General features: G+C 44.6%; 1 non-coding gene and 1 pseudogene across 1 annotated transcript; both read left to right on the forward strand.

The window, feature by feature from the left end:
- The window catches only part of LOC142436778 (ninein-like protein), an 88856-nt pseudogene that overhangs the window by 22216 nt on the left and 48502 nt on the right, over positions 1 to 18138 (forward strand).
- LOC142436779 (small nucleolar RNA SNORA84) lies at positions 3961 to 4092 on the forward strand. Its single transcript, XR_012782109.1, has one exon. It is a non-coding gene; the product is annotated as a small nucleolar RNA SNORA84 (small nucleolar RNA).

Here is an 18138-nt window from a genome sequence, read left to right on the forward strand (position 1 = left end):
TCTTGCAAAAGGAGTGTGTGCTGGCCCAGATCAGAGATGAAATTAGGGAATTTCTGGAAATCAACAAGAATGAGCACATGATGTACCAAAACTTATGGGACACAGCAAAGGCAGTTATCAGAGGAAGTCTCATAGCAATACATGAACACATGAAAGAGGAAGAGAGACTTATGATTGATATGCTGGCACAAAATTTACAGCAACTAAAGCTGAGTCAACAGGACAAACCTATTAATAGATTAAGAAAATAAATAATAAAAATCATGGCTGAGATTCAGAAGAGGGAAAATAAGAAAACTATGGTAAAATTAGTGCTGCTAAAAGTTGTTTCTTTGAACAGATAAATAATTGACAGGTTTTTCTTTTCTAATTTGTCATTTGTTTTTTTGTTGTTGTTTTCTTTTGTTGCTTTGTTTTGGTCCGTCATGTTTTTGGTGCATATTATTATCTCTGTAGGTCTATCTAGATAAGATAGGCAGGATAAACCATCTGGAAGACAAAACGGGACTGACAGTATTGCAGGGACATGGGTGAGGGACAGGTGGGGGAAAGGACATGTGTGTTAAAAGCCCAGGGACAAGTGAAAAACAAGTGATCCAAAAATGATGGCAACGAATATGTAGGAGGCCTGGTAGGGCTTGATCAAGGGCAATGTAACCAAGAGGAATTACTGAAACCCAAATGAAGACTGAACATGATAGTGGGACAAGAGGGAAGGCAGAAATGATCACAATGATCTGCATATAACCCCCTACCTGGGGGACGTACAATAGACATGTGGGGGATGGGAGACATTGAACAGTGTAAGATATGAGAAAATAATAATAATTTATAAATAATACTTTATAAATTATCGTGAAGGCAGGAGTGTGGGGGAGGAAGGGAGAAAATGCTTAGCTGATACCAAGGGTTCAAGTAGAAAGAAAATATCTTGAGAATGATGATGATGGCAACAAATGTACAAATGTGCCCGACACAATGGATGTATGAATGGATTGTGATAAGAGTTGTATGAGCCCCAATGAAATTATTTTAAAAAATAAAAATAAATAATGAACCCTGGCTCTGGCTTGATGCTGTCAGAGGCCTAATGCCATATTTTCTATCAATAGAAGCGTTTAGATAATGAGTAAGATAACTAAATAAGCATCGAATTTGACTGTTTTACGAATAGAGCTTAGGATCTGATGCTACTCTGTTTATACTGATTTTTTTTCTGTTTATTATTATTGATATATGATTGATAGAAATGATTATTGGGAGATTTGAAAATAGAGAGCTTGTAAGCCCACTTGTTTCTCGTCATTAAAACTGGATTGTTAGATGGGTTTAGGACACACCCGCAAAGAAGGCTTTGAAAAAATAAGCTCTGAAAAGAAAAGTGTCTTCAGTGTTGAGGACATTTAAGGGTGAAGAGACTTGCCAAGGGCTGTTGACAGATTGACAGGGGGAAAAAAGGGAACTCTTTGGATATTTAAATTTTGAACTCGTGGTTTTGTCAGAAGCTGGGAAAAAATCTGGAACCATGAAGAAAACTACTCTCTGGGGCTGAATATTACAGGGAGCCTGTGGGCAGGCTGAACTGCTTGCTAGGCGACCACCCAGATCCACTTGTTGAGTGGAAGTGGGCGAAATGCAGCAATAAAGAGACTGATTGAGTCTGGCCACTGACACTCATGGACCTTGTTTCAGGAACGTGAAGAGAAAACGAGAGTGGGTTGACTGGTCTGAAATTCATGATCTAGCGCAAGGGGGCTAGGCTTGTTGAAAATTTGTGACAGTGCCCATGGTCTAGAAGCGAGGTGACCAATGGGCACCATGTGGACGCTGAGTGAAGCAGCCCACATTGAGTTGACCAGAATCCGACCAGATGAAGAGATGTTTGAGCCTGTGAAGTAGAGATATTGCTGCAGACTTCATGGATAGCCTGTCCTGATTTGACTTTACTATGGATGGGGAGTTCACAAGGTTCTAACTGGGATGAAGGTTCCTCAGAACACGGCTGATGTAAGTGGGCAGTATAGAAATTTTATACCTAAAATGGAGATGATAAAGGCATGAAGTGGTTGGCTACAAACTTTCATAGGTGCTGGAATATGTACATAGGATTATAAGTTTAAGTGTGTGTTCCTTAACTGCGATGCTTAGGCATAGAATATTGTTTTGTCACTTATATAATATGTTTAAATGAGGATGGCACATACTGAATGGTACACTTATTAGTTTTATCTTGTTAGTTACAGATATGATTTTATTATTTTTTTGTTAAGAATTATGTATGGGTAAAAAGTTGTGTAAAAGTGTCAACTTGACAAAGGTTGGTCTGTGGTAGTTACATATTCTGGTGTCAACTTGTTGAGGGGTGTTGTCTAGCATGTCAATCAGGTCACAGCTTGATAACCTCATTTAGGCGTGCCACTGAGATAAATAGCTTACTGGAGGCCAGATAGATACAGAGGCCAGATAGATACAGATAGGTGCTTCATCCTCCTCCGGACAAGCCACATGAAGCTAGACTGATGGCAGATAGAGCCATGGAGCCACATGGAGACTCATGCCAGCCCTGAGATGTTTATAATGCCACTGGATCCACAAGACTTTCCATCCACTGGCCTGTGATCTTCCTGCATTTGGCATATTGCATGTGTTTCGTGAGTCTGAGGAGGATTTTATAGATTGGGATTGGACATATGTGCTAATATTGGATTTATGGACTTAATCTGGACTTGGGGTGAAATTTTTTCTCAATATTCAATTGCTCTTGTGTATAAAGCTTTCTCTTAACACCTATGAGTGTCTATGAATTTGTTTTTCTAATCTACCCAGACTAACAGGTCTTTCAGCACAGCAACTTGACCCATTATCCTGCTGTCATAGCCATCTACTCTTCCTGTCACGTGTATTTCTACATACAGCACACACTTGTACACATATCCACACAGTTTGGACCCATCCACTGTATACATGTACACCCACTATATATACACACCTGATACATGTAGTCAATGCTACATGTATACACCCAAACTATAGATGCGTCTGTCATACACACACACACACACTTAACTATACACACACACTATATATGCACATGATACAAGGTGGTACCCTCCCAGAACTGGAATTGTGCTGGGCAGAGTAGACCTTTCCTAATATGACTTTTTCTCCCTCTTTGAGAGCTCCGAGTTGCAGCGCCACCTGAGAAGGTTCTCTCTGGTCACAGTGAATTTTTTGTAAAAGCGGTTTCACTGGAACCTTGTTTTTCATGATGGCGAATTTAAGAGAACAGCATGCAGCTATGAAACTTTGTTTCCTCCTCAGGAAAAATGCCAAAGCAACTGTTGTGATGTTGAATACAGTTTAGAAAGACAGTGCTATGGGAAAAACTCTAAGTGTATGAGTAGTTTTCTCATTTCAAAAGAGGTGAAATGTTGATTGATGGCAAACCTCATTCTGGACGTCCATCATCTTATCGAACAGATAAAAATGTCGATTTGTAGTGCATTTGGAATTCGTTCCACCAGGTTAGACTGTTAGTCAAGCTTTCTATTAGAGGATCTGAAAAGATTTCATAACAGTGTGCGGCAAAAACAGGCCTGATTTATGGCAGACAGGGGACTGGTTTTGCCACCATGATAATGCACCTGCTCACACAGCCATCTCAGTGTGCCAGGTTCTGGCAAAAAGCAGAATGTCTCTCTTGCCCCATGCACCTTACTCACCTGACCTTGCATTGTGTGACTTTTTTTTGTTTCCTCGAAGAAGAGGGACATGGAAGGATAACTATTTGAGGACATAGAAGAGTGAAGAAAAACACTAGGGAGGTGCTGTCAGCCATCCAAACAGATGAGTTTGAAAAATGTTTCCAAGAATTAAATTGCAGATTTTACAAATGTATCAAGTGTAATTGAGAGTACTTTGTAGGTGACAAGTTTGTTTTGTAAAAGAATTTAAATGCATGCCCCATGGTTGCTGGGCACTGTTGGGCAGATATAGCTTTCCAGCGATGGCAATGGGCCAGAGCGATCCTGGGATGCATGCATGGGGCTGTTCCTTTTCAGCAGCCTCCATAGCCCGGTCACTGGTACATGGAAAAAAATTAAATACATAGCTTTGAAAAAAATTCCAGGGTTTTTTTGAGGGGGTACCACCTACTATATGCACACAAATTGTAAGGCACACAAACTCATGCCCACCACACACACTGCTAGTGTATGTAAACATCATAAACACAGTGCCTACACATCCCTTCACTATACATTCTGTATGCATTCATGCACAGTATATTCATATACATGCACTCTCTACACACCCACACTAAATTCACTGCAGAGATATGAGTGTATACACAGTATATAATACCTTTGGGGCATAGAATGTCAAACTGAGGAGTGGGCGGATTCAGTCTTTCGTTTGTGGAGCACAAAGTCCTACCCCTCTCTTGATACCTCTCACCTGAGAATTGCCCATTTGCACTGTCATTTTAGGGCAGAAACTGGAAGGAGGCCAGGGTGGTAGAGTCTCCTGTATTATTTCAAAGTAGAGTGTGCCATATCTTGTGTGTGTCTCCACAGTTTGGCTATAGAGTGTGATGTTTGACCATGTCATGTGGTATACCTGTTAGATAGATAGATAGATAGATAGATAGATAGATAGATAGATAGATAGATAGATAGATAGATAGATAGATAACCTACTTACTAACAGGTATACTAGCTCTGTACTGATGTCATATATATATATATATATGACAGCAGGAGAATCAGGTGGACATGGTATAGGGGAAACCCATTCTGAGCCTCATATTTTCTAGAGTAAGTGGCTAGAGGGTTCATAGCAGTTCCAGATGCATTTGAGTATCAGGGACTCTCCATTGATAGCCATGGTGCCCTCTTCCACCTGCAAACAGAGTAAAATACCTGCTCTAGAGTGTTGTCCAGTTGGCACGCAGAGCACCCAGCGTAGCTTAGTAAGCTCGGTGAACAAGCTCCTTCATTAGAGAATTGGTGACTCAGTGAGTACAGGCAGAGGAGGTTTCTGCTCCCTTGAGCCTGACTCAGGAAGTGTACTGCTGGGAGAAGATGAGGGATGAAGGGTGGAGAGTATAGCTAGGACAAGCCTGGTGGTCATCAGAGAAGGGACCGGAAAGAGTCCAGGATGAGCCAGAAAGAGCAAGAGGAGCATGATTTAAGCTGTGGGGCTGGACTTGAAAGGGCTAAAAAATAGCTAGGTATCCTTCTATCTGGAGGCCAGCGAGCCGGTGTGTCAGAAAAGAGGAGTTAAGGGTGATTGAGCAAGGTATTGAGGGTCCCAGATCCAGATCCCAGCCAGCAAGGCAGTGAGGAGAGGGTAGCTGAAGAGCCATGAGCAGGTTGGAGCAAGGTGGTTTTTACTCTGAGGGAGGCAGGAGCACTGGATGCCTGGAGCAGAAATGTGATGACCTGAAGGCGTGGAGAACACTCATTCTTACTCCCAGGGATTCCTGACAACACATATTTACTGGAAAGGGCTCTGAGGTAGAAAAAATTTAAGGGAAATATTTCTTGCCCTTGTGGATTCATAGAATATCTGAACTTAGCAGGTCAGCTTTCCGCTTGAGAGACTTTACCATCATCGTAAGACTCCCCTAGCTTGCTTAGCTGAAAGCTGCTTGCTTCTGTATTCCCAGTAATGTGCAGTTTCACACACAGGGAAGCCCACTCTGCTTTTGGAGCCTCTTAGGAATTTCTCCATGATGGCAAGCCCCTCTTTAGGCTCTTCCTTTGTGAGGCCCTGTGTACCTTGTTCGTCATGCCAGAGAGATGCGGATAGTTCACGGGCTGCACTTACACACCCAACTCACACTCATCCTCACTGCCATTGACTCAGTGTGGACTCATAGCGACCATACAGGACACAGTAGGCCTGCCCTGGCAGTTTGCAAGCCTGTAGCTCTCTGTGGGAGTAGAAAGCCCTGTCTGCTGCCTTCTGGCTCCAGAGCAGTCATGGCTGCTTTGATGAATCACATCACTGTGCCCAGCCCTCTCACCTTTGCTAGAAAGTGAAGAGAGCGATAACTGGTGAGGTTGTTCTTGCTAGGCAGCGTGCAGGTTTGTGCAGTGGGGGACACGAGAAACAAGAGATTGGGCTGAACAGACGTGCGTGCTCACAGCACTTTCTTGGTCCCTGGTGTACAGACCACAGAGGAGAGCAGCTGCCACACGACCACTTCGTCCCTCGTGTCCATCTGCTCAGACCGGCACCTCTTCTCCGGCATCGATGACGGCACTGGGTTTGCATGCCCTGAGCAGGTGGTGGCTCTGTGGGCCCAGGAGGGCATTCAAAATGGCAAGGAGATTTTGCAGGTTTGGAAATGGATGGCCACAGCTGCTCCGCTGAGAATGGGCTGAGGGTGGGGTGGGAGCCCGAGAGGGTTACTGTGCTTGGCCTCTGCTCTCTGGCTTCCTTACTCCTGCTGCAACAGAGAATCCCAGACAGGGAAATTCTCGGGAAACTTTTCTTTTTGGCTATTAATATATAAAAATTTTAATTTTGAAAGAGCATAAATAAAATACAGAGAAAACAACAGTGATAAAAACACTCTGAAGGTAGGTTTTCATGTATTAGATACTTCCCCCTTTGCCATGCTAACCTTTCAGGCTTGTTGCTTGGACAAGGCAGCACTCCGACGGGCGTTGGAACAAGCACACTTTTGTGGTGGCATCAGAGTCAGAGAAGGTGCATGTATATAGTCAGCACTGACCACTACATAAGGGCATGCATTCTGCCAAGTCCTTTGATCAAAAAAGACCTAGGTGGGAACTGTGCCACTTGGCTCCACAGGCCAGCCTCGCATTCCTGGAAGCCATGGGGGTTTCCTGCCCATGCTCCTCCATTTCTTCTGCAACTGGCCCAGGAGACTAGCCTGGTGTAGCTCTTGCTCTTGGACTTAGTGTCACACTGTGCAGTAGTCAATTTAAAATAAATATAGCAAAGATTCATTTTTAAACATTCATTGTTTCATTCTGTATATGTGGGTGGTAAGATGCACATAACATCTCTTTTTAAGTTTATTTTTCAAAATTCTGAGAGAGAAGGAAGATTTCATTTTCTGTAATACTTTTGACCATGGCTCATGTCCTCTGATACATAATTTTTCTACCAATACAAATCATCAGTGTGTGTGTGTGTAGATAGATAAATAGATAGATAGATAGATAGATATTATGGAGATATGAAATATGTGTCAGGATTCTTTACATATATTACGTTAGGAGTCTCTCCCAGAATTCTTTTAGTTTGAAATGGTAAAAACTCAACTCCAAGTGGCATAAGAAAAAAGGAGAATGTAAAATAAAATAATAATTTATAAATTATTAAGGGTTCATGAGGAAGGGGGCAATGGGGAGGGAAGGGGAGGGAAAAAAGGAAAATGAGCTGATTCCAGGAACCCAAGCGGAAGGCGAATTTTGAGAATGACGAGGGCAACGAATGTATAAGGGTGCTTTACTCAATTGATGTATGTATGGATTGTGATAAGAGTTGTATGAGCCAAATAAAATGATTTTTTTTTTTAAGAAAGAATGTTAGTGGCTTACAGTGGTGGGCAGTTGGCAGAGTTAATTTAGCCACTGCTCTCTGTAAGTGCCTGTATCAGTACCCTTTCATCTCTAACTGCTTCCAAATTTTCCTTTGCTATCAAGTTAATTTCAACTCATCATGATGCTAGGGGGCAGAATGGACTTACCCCTTTGGGTTTCCAAGAATTTAAATCTTTATGGGAATAGATAGCCTCTACTTTATTCCTCAGGGAAATGGGGTGGTTCAAACTGTTGACCTTGAAGTTAACATCTTATTGCATTACCCACCACACCACCAGAGCTCCTTCCAGTGCCCTTAGCCTTGGGCAAAGTCTCCTCTCTATAGCTCCATACAGCCTTTATAATTATTGGGTTTAGGTGGGGGGAAGGGCCCCTCTCTTGCTATTAATCCCCATGAAGTACTATGCATGGAGTCATATTCTTCCTCATGTGTCCCTGGCTCAGGCACAGTGGGATCTCCTATTGACAGCCTAGGAGTTGGAGTGGGGGCGGCCCCAAGAGGAAAAGTCTCAGGCAAATGGGAGAGCCAAGGAAAATGGAGTCTGGAGTCAAATTGTTGAGAGACTTAAACTCATCTTGAATGTCCCTTGGGATTTATTTCTAGAGCCTCGAATTCAGTGTGGATGAGAAGGTGAACCTTCTGGATCTGGCCTGGGCTATCGACAACAAGCTCCTGATGGTCACTGGTGTCATTCAGCAAGCGGCCCTGGCCTCCTACCACCAGGAGCTGAGCTACCTCCAGTAAGAGGCTGGGAGAGGTTGTTTCAAGGCTAGGGGTGTGGTTTGTTCTCAGGGGTCCGGGACTGGCAAGGGTCTGGGCTGCTGCCTTGCCTGCCCCCACCACCCTCTATAGGCAACTTGTGATGGGACAAGGAAAAGGGTCTCTGGTGTAGGGAGAGACGCTTTGCCTCTTCCTAATAGGGCCTAATGAGCAAGGGGCCGCCTATGGTTATTCTTGCCACAGGTCTTGCATACTTGGTGAGAGGCTTAGAAAGCCAGATCTCAAAATCCTAACCTAATCCCCTTAATAATATCCCAAGCAGCTGAATCCAACTTAAAACTTATGTGACTGACATTTTTCTTGCTATTATGGAGGTGCAAATGTTCTCCAGACCAGCCCACGGGGCCCCCAGGCTTAAGCCAATTGACTGAAAGCGCACAAAAAAAAAAATTGCTTCTTAGACCTTTTCACTGAGCACAACGTGGCAGTTGGCACCGTGTTCCATTACAACAGAGCTCTGCTTTCACTCAACGGGTTATTCATGTTGTTCTGCTAAATAGATTCACAGGGACAAAAGTTGATAGTATTTTATAGAAAGATAACTTTTCCAACAGTTTTGTTGGCATATAAGTCATGTATCATACAATTCAGTGGTTTAGACATATTTTAAAAGAATTGTGTAGGCGTCACCACAATGAGTTTTAGAATATTTTCTTCATTCTGGTACCCGTTATTATTAACTCCCCATAGCCCCCAGTCTCCCCTGCCACAACCGGAAGGAGCTATTAATCTAATTGCTGTTTCTATAGATCACCTATCCCGGATTTCATATACAGAAAATCCTACAAAACAAAATAAACACCAAAAAACCTCAATTCAAAAGCAAGTCGACAATAATATAAACCAAAACGAATAAAGTCATTTAATGTCAGGATACACCATTAGAGAACCATTCTTCAAAGACTCAAAGACAAGGCTAGCCCGCACTCAACACCATCATGTTGGCTGTTTTTTGTCGTTTATGCAGACCCAGAGTTTGAGGGCCCTGCAACGGTATGTGCTTCTGTGGGAAGCTGACAGAGTAGTAGCTACATTTGACAGTGTCTCCTTCCTGTGGGCAGGGGGCAAATGAAGCAAATGGTGCAGGAGCGAGACAAGGCAAGACAGGACCTGGAGAAGGCTGAGAAGAGGAACCTGGAGTTTGTGACAGAGATGGATGACTGCCACTCTGCCATGGAACAGCTCACGGAACGCAGGATCAAGTAGGTGCCACCGAGACAGCTTCTGGGTCAGAGCCTGGCACAGTAGCCCTCTAGAATCACAGCAGCTGTCCCCAATCTGGTCCCTACACCCTGGCCAGAGGGTGGGTGAAGGACAAATAGCTGCTACCCAAGTGGCAGTGCTATAGTTCTGGTTCATTGAAGGCCTTACTTGAGCCAGTAGAAACCAGAAAATGTGACTTTTTGTTTTGTACCATCAGTCAGGGGCCTCCAGAGTAACACGGTCAGTACGATAGATGGGTGTTCATATGGGTGGAAACATGGAGGGATACACGTGATTCATTTATTTTAGAAAACTGCCTCCTGGTTGTGAGGCTTGGCAATTCTAAAATCCATCGGTCAGATGGCAGGTTGGAGACTGTCTGCAGGATGGCTACGGTCTTAAAACATCCTTCTCCTTCCAGAAACCTTAACGTCTGCTCGGAAAACCTTCAACTTATTGCATAACCCCCCCCACACACACACACACACACACACACATCATGGATCATGACCTGTTTTACTGAGGACTGACAGGCTTAAATGCTAATCATATGTAATGCCCTCATAGCAATACTAAGCCAATATGTTAATAAGCAGTGGAGCCCCATGGCCTACCCAACGGCACACATGAAATTAGCTATCACAAGACTCCTTGAAAGATGAGGGTACAATAGAAGCATCAACTGAACTCTGGGTGGGGCTGGTGCAGTATGCACTGGCTTCTCATTCTATATGCCTATGGGCTGCAGACATTCGTCTCTACCCTACCTCTACTCTCTTTGCTCAGTCCGTTGGACCTGCCCTCAGCTCAAGGAAGACCTTTAACTATTGTTTGTGCTTGTGATGGGTGTTATGTAAGATATTTTTTGCAAACAGCTTCAGGAGTTCAGCAGGTAGCACTCAACACAGCGAAGGTACCCCAACACCTCAGTCTTACCTCTCATCATCCTTCATACTGAACAGTCTTAGGGGGAACTCTGTATGGTATGTTTGGTGATGGCTTCAAGGCCAGAGAAAAGGATGTAAGAAAACCTAGCCACATATATATCCACACTGCATCAGGGAGAAGGTTTTTTTCACCCCTATTGAGAGAAAAGTCTTGGCCAGAGGTGGCTAAACTCAGCTAGTGATTCACCTTCCTGAATCTTTTGTTTACTGAAGGTGCTCTGCTGGAAACAGCTGAGGCTACATGAAATGATCTTCTACATTTCTCTTTCTCTCATACTGGCTCATGCCAGAAGTCAGAACACTGGCTGCCTGCTCCCTGGTCTGTCTTCCTTCACTGGTGGGCAAGATGTCTGTGGGGCATGCCCTTTTAGAATCCTGCTTCCTTGCCCCTAGCCCCTTGCCCTTTGGGTAAGCTGAGTCCTTTGGTCTCCTCATCTCTAACCTGAGAATGGTAATGAGCCCTGTCTAGCATGGAGGGATGACCAACACAATATGTCGAGCTTCCTAATTCTGATGACTGTGCATAGGCCCAATCATGTGCCTCAGGAAACAGAGAGAGTGAGAGAGACGTCATAAATGATGCAGAGTCCTGGCGTGGTGAAAAGGTTGGCCCCTTGGCACCTTGCCTCTGTGTGGGGTCATGTTCTCCTGGAAGGACCAGCAGTGAATGTGGTGTCCAGTGTCTGGTCCCTGCCTTCAGAACACTCATACTTTCTATCAAACAGGCGGCTATAAAGCCTAAAACTGTCAGTAGATATACAATCTTCCAGAAGGCCAGGCCATGTGTGACACTGGGGAGGTAGTTTAAGGAGGTGTCCCAAAAGGTACCCTCAGTCTCTCCTTTGTGGGTATTGTAGACACCTGGAGCAGGGATACTGTGGACAATTGGCCCTGCTTCGCTCAGAGTTGGAGATGGAACAAGAGCTGCTCTGGCAGCAGACCAGCATGCAGAGGGCTAGGCTGGAGGAGGACCTTGAAGCCCTGCACAGGGAGGAAGCCTGCTTGCAAGAGAGGCTATCATTGGTGCTAAAGGTATGAGGGTGCTATACAAAGAAAATGCATGTGCACAAAGCTGGGAGTACATAAAGCTTGATTTTCTCCTCACAACTGTGTTCCCTGACAATTGCCCCAGCCAGCTCTAGGGTAGTATAGCTACTTCGTGGCTATTGCCTGCAGCTCTGAGCTGGTAGATAGGGGCCAGGGAAGGTCTGCAACAGCATCTGGCACGCCTGCATCCCCAGAGACCAGGAACATATTGTGGCTTTAGCAAAAAAAAAAAAAAGCCAGGACCTGAAGCTCACCTAGCAGGAGCCCCACTGTATTTCCAGGAGCTGAGAGGTTCATGGGTGTGTGCCACCCAGTCCTTACCACAGCCGGCACTTGATCCCCAGGGATTACTTCTCAGGAGAGACAGGAAGGCCCTGAATCCCTGTCTTAGTTGTGAGGCCTCTGGGGAGAGGATGGCATAGCAGGTGAGAGGCAGAAGTAGCTGAGCTGACTGTCTCGGTGGACTTTCTTCCCAGTCCTTTTTGCACTCCAGCCTGCCTGCCTTCTCCGTTTTCATCTTGGCTCCTTTTTTCTCTCCCTTTCTACCTGTCCTCCCTCCCTTGATGTCTGTCTCCCTTACTCCAGCTCCTGGCTTTTCAACCCTGCGGAGCACTCAGCAGAGCCTTACCTCTTAGTTATACACTGTGTCTCAGAAGTAATTCCACATCCTTCTGATTTGTCATTGCAGCTTTCAAGTGTCTGTAAACACTGGACTTTTCCCTGACTGGATATATGGACTGCATTGATGTTATTTCAGATCTCTTATTTAGAAGTACACCCTGAAATCATTTGTCTCTAATCTTCTTTCCTAGCTTATTGCTGTTGAGCTCTTGAAGTGGGAGAAGTAGCGGCAGTGGGAAAGCACTGGGCACTTCAGTGTCTGCATGTCTGGCTTAGGAGCTGGTCTACTAAAGAAATGTTATGGGGGCCACCACGCACCTCCTCTGGCTACACACAGAAGAGGAGACTCTAACACCAACCCAATGCCAATTGGCACAGGGCAGAAGTTAAAGATGCCTCCCCCCACCATCTTTATGCTATTCTAACGCCAACCATCCCTAACCTTCCCATAACACTCTTCTTAGCTAGATTCGGTCATTTATTTCAGTGACCACATACAATTCACAGACAATATTCACAATTATCGAGTTAATCAGGGAAATGTTAATGATACAGGTCTTTTGTCTACAATACCATGCTGATAACCACCTCTTTCTCTGGTCCCAGGCCTCTCAGTTGCATAGTCCCTTGGCTTCTGCTTTGTTCCATGGGCCAGGAAGCCTACCACTCTGCCTCGTGGTCTCAGTGTTGCTCCTTGCTCTGTCTCATGTGCTCAGTGCCAGGGCTTCTGCTGCCTCCACGACTTACGGCATGGATCTCACATGTGCCCCACTGATGGCTCTTATTTCTTGATGGACACAGGATTCTCTCTCTCTGCTACTGAGATGCCGTGCAAGGGCATCACTGTCCGACCCATCTATGAGTGTTTCACATACCCGATTTGCCTAGTCCCACCCAATTATTTGATGAGTGTTACAAAGATATGGATAGAAGAGCCCTTTGGATCATTTCACTTCACCCCGGGCTACCTTTTGGCTCTTCTAGACATTGCTCCTTTAATACATGAAGAATTGCCTCCTGCCCACTGACATCTAGGATTTGTTTTCACAGTCGTGGTGACCCTGTTAACAGTCACTCGTACTTCAGTCATATCATCAAACCAGCATCTTCTCCTCGCCTCCTTTTACCTGAGCCCATGGTGAAAAGAGGACACTCTTCAATGGGGACTTTCCCTTGACTTGTTCTTTTTCTTTTCTTTTTCATATTGATACTAATACACCCACAAAAACTGGTAAACCAGCTACTTCATTACCACTCCCTATTTTAGATATCCCATTGCTAAATTGTCAATCCCTAACAACCAGTCCTCTGAGGAGACAAGCAAATTTTTGATCAGAAGAATCTTTATTTATGATTTAAACTTTGAGCATCTGTTTCCATAAATATAATCCAATCCAGGGAAAGCCATCAAATTAGAGCAATGTATGCCAGATCATAGTGTCAACATTTATCTTGTCATTCATTTGGGTTCTGGTCAACTCAGCCCTAGAATCCAAGGTAGATCAAATAGGTACCAGTATCAAGCTTGGGAGTTCACACACACCTCCCTGTACTTTAGATTAACTGGCCAATTCATATATTCTCATCAACCCTAACTCCCCATGGCCTAGGTCCTGATCATCAGCTTTATAATTCACAACTCATGAAATCTCCCAATGTCTTCCCCTCTTCACTCACATTTTCAAACTTCAGACCAGCCAGCCCCTCTCTCTCATCTCTAGCTTCTGGGGCCAGATCAGCAGGTGCCAATAGAACATGCCAAAATGCAGGCTGTGTCATCAGTGCGGCAGTTCCACCACTCCCACCCAAGTGGACCCAAGTGTCAGCACAGTGAGCGTACTAGGCTGCCGCCAGCTCCCTTAACTTCAGTCTGTCAGGAGCCATTCTCTGAGAGGAACACACTTCTCCCTGCTAAGATGACTCTAAAGGCAGGCAGCTCAAAATTCAAAAGGCCAAACCGATTTTTCTCCTACTCATTCTTTCAGTTGTTCTGGGTGGATCTGCATGTCTTTGCAAATAAGTGCAAAAGTACTGGTAGCAAAGGTTCTGGGTGAGGCTTCCATCCACACTGGTGAGAGCTTTCACTGCTCTCTCCAAACCAAACCAAACCAAACTCACTGCAGTTAAGTCAATTCTGACTCCCATTCAGCCTATAGGGCAGGGGGTAGAGCTGCCCTTGTGGGTTTCTAAGATTGTAACTCTTTACAGGAATAGAAAGCCACATCTTTCTCCCATGAAGTGTCTTGTGGTTTGAACTGCTGAACTTGCAGTTAGAAGCCCAGTGCGTAACTACTACACCAACAGGCCTCCAATACTCTACTTGGACTTAAAACAAAAACCCATTTCTTCAGGGAAAATTCCTAACTCCCCTTTTAACAAATCCAATAAGAATAGGCTGAATGTGAACATACAAGCTCTCTGTAATCATAAAACTGAGTATTTGTTTCTATCGCACATGATACCTATTTATAACACTAGTCAGGAGAAACCTCTATCCAACAGTCAGCTAAACACATAAACCCAAATACATCATCCTTTTAAAAACACTCAGTTCAATGTTCTTTTCTCAACCCAGATTATCCCATTCGTATGTCTACGGACTTGGGCCTCTGTTAGGGTACATCCAGGAAACCCTGGCCTTCTTATTAACTGTTTTGTTTAACCAGCCTGGTATTTCCTTCAGGCCACTCCAGAGCACTTTCACGCCCTTGACACCTCTTACATTTCTTTCAAGCACTGCCATTGTTTTAGGTAGGTACCATCATGTAGGTTTCGACCTTATGCATCTATGCCAGGTTCTGCAATATCCTCACAGTTTTTCCCGTTGAGCCTCCTGTTGCAGCCATGGTACCAATCGATCGCATCGAGAGCCTTCCTCTTTTTCACTGTCCCTTTGCTTTATCAGACATAATGTCTTCCCCAGGGGCTGGTCTTTCCTGACATGTCCAAAGTGTGCCCATCTTAGACTCTTAAGGTGCACTATAGCTGTATTTCTTCCAAGACAGATCATTTTGTCCTTTCAGCAGTCCATAGTAAGAATAACCAAAGGAATAATCTAAGAATCAAAATTTTCACTTCCCTTACCCTGACCTTTCTTTTGTAAAACCCCATGCTTTCATGAGCCTGGAGCCATTGCAGTTAATTCCACTCTTGACACCAACTGATGAAATGCCGTACGTCTGACCTCCTAGCTACACGAAGGGGGAGATTCCAATGCCACACCAGCCCAAGCTAATTGCCACAAGGCAGAATGCCTTGACCCTCTATCCTTTTTTTACCCTTATCTGATACCAACATCCCTCAGTTGGCACGCTACCTCTCTGTTGGGTTCAATAATGTATTGCAACGTCTTCAAAAAAACTTACAGGCAATGTTCATGGTTATAGAATTGCTTAAGGAAGCTAACCAGTTACAGAACGTTAAGGAAACAGGTTTTTTGGTCTGCATTGCCTCTTCTCACCCACGATGGTAGGCATCTCTTTCTTAGTGTTGCACCTCTGCCCTCTACCTCATGAGCTTAGCACTGCTCCTTTGCTTTGTCTTCTGTTCTCAGTGCCTTGGCCTCTGATACTTCTGGTGCCTCCACTACTTCAGGCAAGGATCTTACATGTGCTCACTCCTGGTGTTTCCATCTTGATTAACATGGAATGTTTCTGTCTGCAACTGTTATCATTCACTCTTATATACACAGTGCAATGGGAAAACCAACAAATTCCCTCAGTTAGCATTTCACATACCCTATTTGCTTGATATGGCCCCAAAATTTGGTGGGAGTTACAAAGACATGAATAGAAAAGCCATTCCAAGTAATTTCACTTCAACACAGCTGCCCTCACACCCTCCACCACTACAGGAACTCTTTCAAGGAAAAGCAGCTTGCCTCCCTGTAACACCTCTCCCTTATGGAAAGGTGAGAAACTTACCATTGCGTCATTGCTTGCGTTATATAGCTATTAAACCACTGGCCTGAATCTTTTAGGAAAACAGTCGATTGCAGAAGGAGATCTTTGAAGTTGTGGAAAAGTAGTCAGATTCAGAGAAGCTGGTGCTGAAACTGCAGAATGACCTTGAGTTTGTGCTGAAGGACAAGGCAAGTGCTTCTGCTTATTCTGAGTCTTTCAACTAGAATCATGGTCAGTAGTGTGGGCCATGTCTTGAAAATGATACTTGGGTGATAGAACTTTGGTTTTTTTCCTTACAAAAATCCTGTAATGGAGAGAAATCTATATAATATCTTTTTCTTTCCCCTTTTCATGACAAGTCACTGTGACCTAGTGCTACCCCGCGTAGTATGGCCTCTGTACTGATAAAGCCAGGACCCACTAATAGTACTTGGGATTAGCCAGAGAGGCCAAAGGAGCACTTAGAGCGTGGTGTCATCTACCCTAAGGACGTTGCTGGGAAGGGAGAAGTTGCACCAGAGACAAGGCAGAAGTGCATCCCAGCCACCACAGGCTCCGGGTCCTAAGAAAACGCTGTTGGTGGCAAGACCTTTTAAACAAGTTTGAAAGTAGGTAGACTGGATGCTTTTTTCTAGAGCTACTGGAAAGTAGAAGTTAGATTCCCAGAAGGAAAGTGAGGAGGTGGCCCCAGGAACCTGGCCCAAGAGGACCTGCCTTACCATTCTCTGTATTGTTGCTTTCTTTCTGGGTCTGACATCAGCTGGAACCAGATGGCACTGCACTCTTCTCTCAAGAACAGTTCATGGCGATCCTGAAGGAGTATGAATTCAAGTGCAGGGTATGTGCCAGGGAAGTTTGGGGGGCTGGGCCGGGGGGGTTCCCTCACCATCCTCAGCTCTACTGCACTCACTCTTTTGACTGCTGTGAGCAGTCACATATTAATCTTGTATTGGGTCTTACATGCCAGCATTTTGGTTGTTGGTACCCAAACCTTCACCTTTGCTCATTCCCATCCTCTTCCCCAACCATTTCTACACTGGGGCAGGGTCAAAGCTTATGGGGAACTTAGGGTTTTCTCTAAAAGCATGACCCTCTGGCTGCATCAGCAGGTCTCTAGACCTCTTGTGCAAAAAAGTCCAAAGAACTCTACTTCTTGTCTCATTGTACCTGCTAAGAGGGTGGTGTTCAACCATTAGAATGGACAGAACTGTAGGTGACCAGTGTCTGTGTAGCTCAACCTAGCTGATGGCTATGAGAGTGGCTGAGGTTTGAGCAGGCCATGTTCAGGCCCTCCTTTTGGAGGTTGAAAGAGGAGACCACTGAGAGTATCTTCTTGAAGAGACCGGGCTTCTACGTTTAGCCTTGATTCTGCTGAAAAGCCTCAAATTTGATGACGTCTACTTGCTGCGTGTGGAAGGTCAACTTGATATCTAAAAGTGGCCTCATGTTATAGCCACAAGAATGTCCCAAGAAACCAGGCCCAGTGCTCCAGACTTGACGGCTGCTATTCTTCTACTGTATATCTTTCTTTAAAAACAAAGTTGTTGTGTGGGTGTTTTTTAATCATTTTATTGGGGGCTCTTACAACTCTTGTTACAATCTATACATCAATTGTATCTGACATATCCGTACATATATTCTGTCTTTCTTTTATAGACATTTACTTTCCATGGAGCCCTTGGGATCAGCTCCTCTTTTTTTCTCTCCCTTCTCCTCCCCCAACCCCAACCCTCGTGGCCCCTTGATACATTGTAGATTGTTAATTATTTTCAAATCTTACTCCGACCGCCATCTCCCTTCCCTTCTAGTTTCTGTTGTTCTCCCCCCTGACTGGGGGTACGGGATTATATGCTATTCATTGCTATTGGTGTCTCCTCTCTCCCCACTTCGCCCCCCTTCCCCCTACCCTTTTGTTGTCTCTATTCCCATTCCTGTTCCTGGTTCCATGTGTCGTGAGTTTTATCTCTTGCCTATGCCTATGCGCATGCTCCCGTCTAGTCTAGATTGGGAAGCGGCACTGAGGTCGTGATAGCGGGGAGTGAGAAGCTGTTGAACTC

This window comes from Tenrec ecaudatus, unplaced genomic scaffold, assembly GCF_050624435.1.
Source record: "Tenrec ecaudatus isolate mTenEca1 unplaced genomic scaffold, mTenEca1.hap1 Scaffold_623, whole genome shotgun sequence".
Classification (NCBI taxonomy): domain Eukaryota; kingdom Metazoa; phylum Chordata; class Mammalia; order Afrosoricida; family Tenrecidae; genus Tenrec; species Tenrec ecaudatus.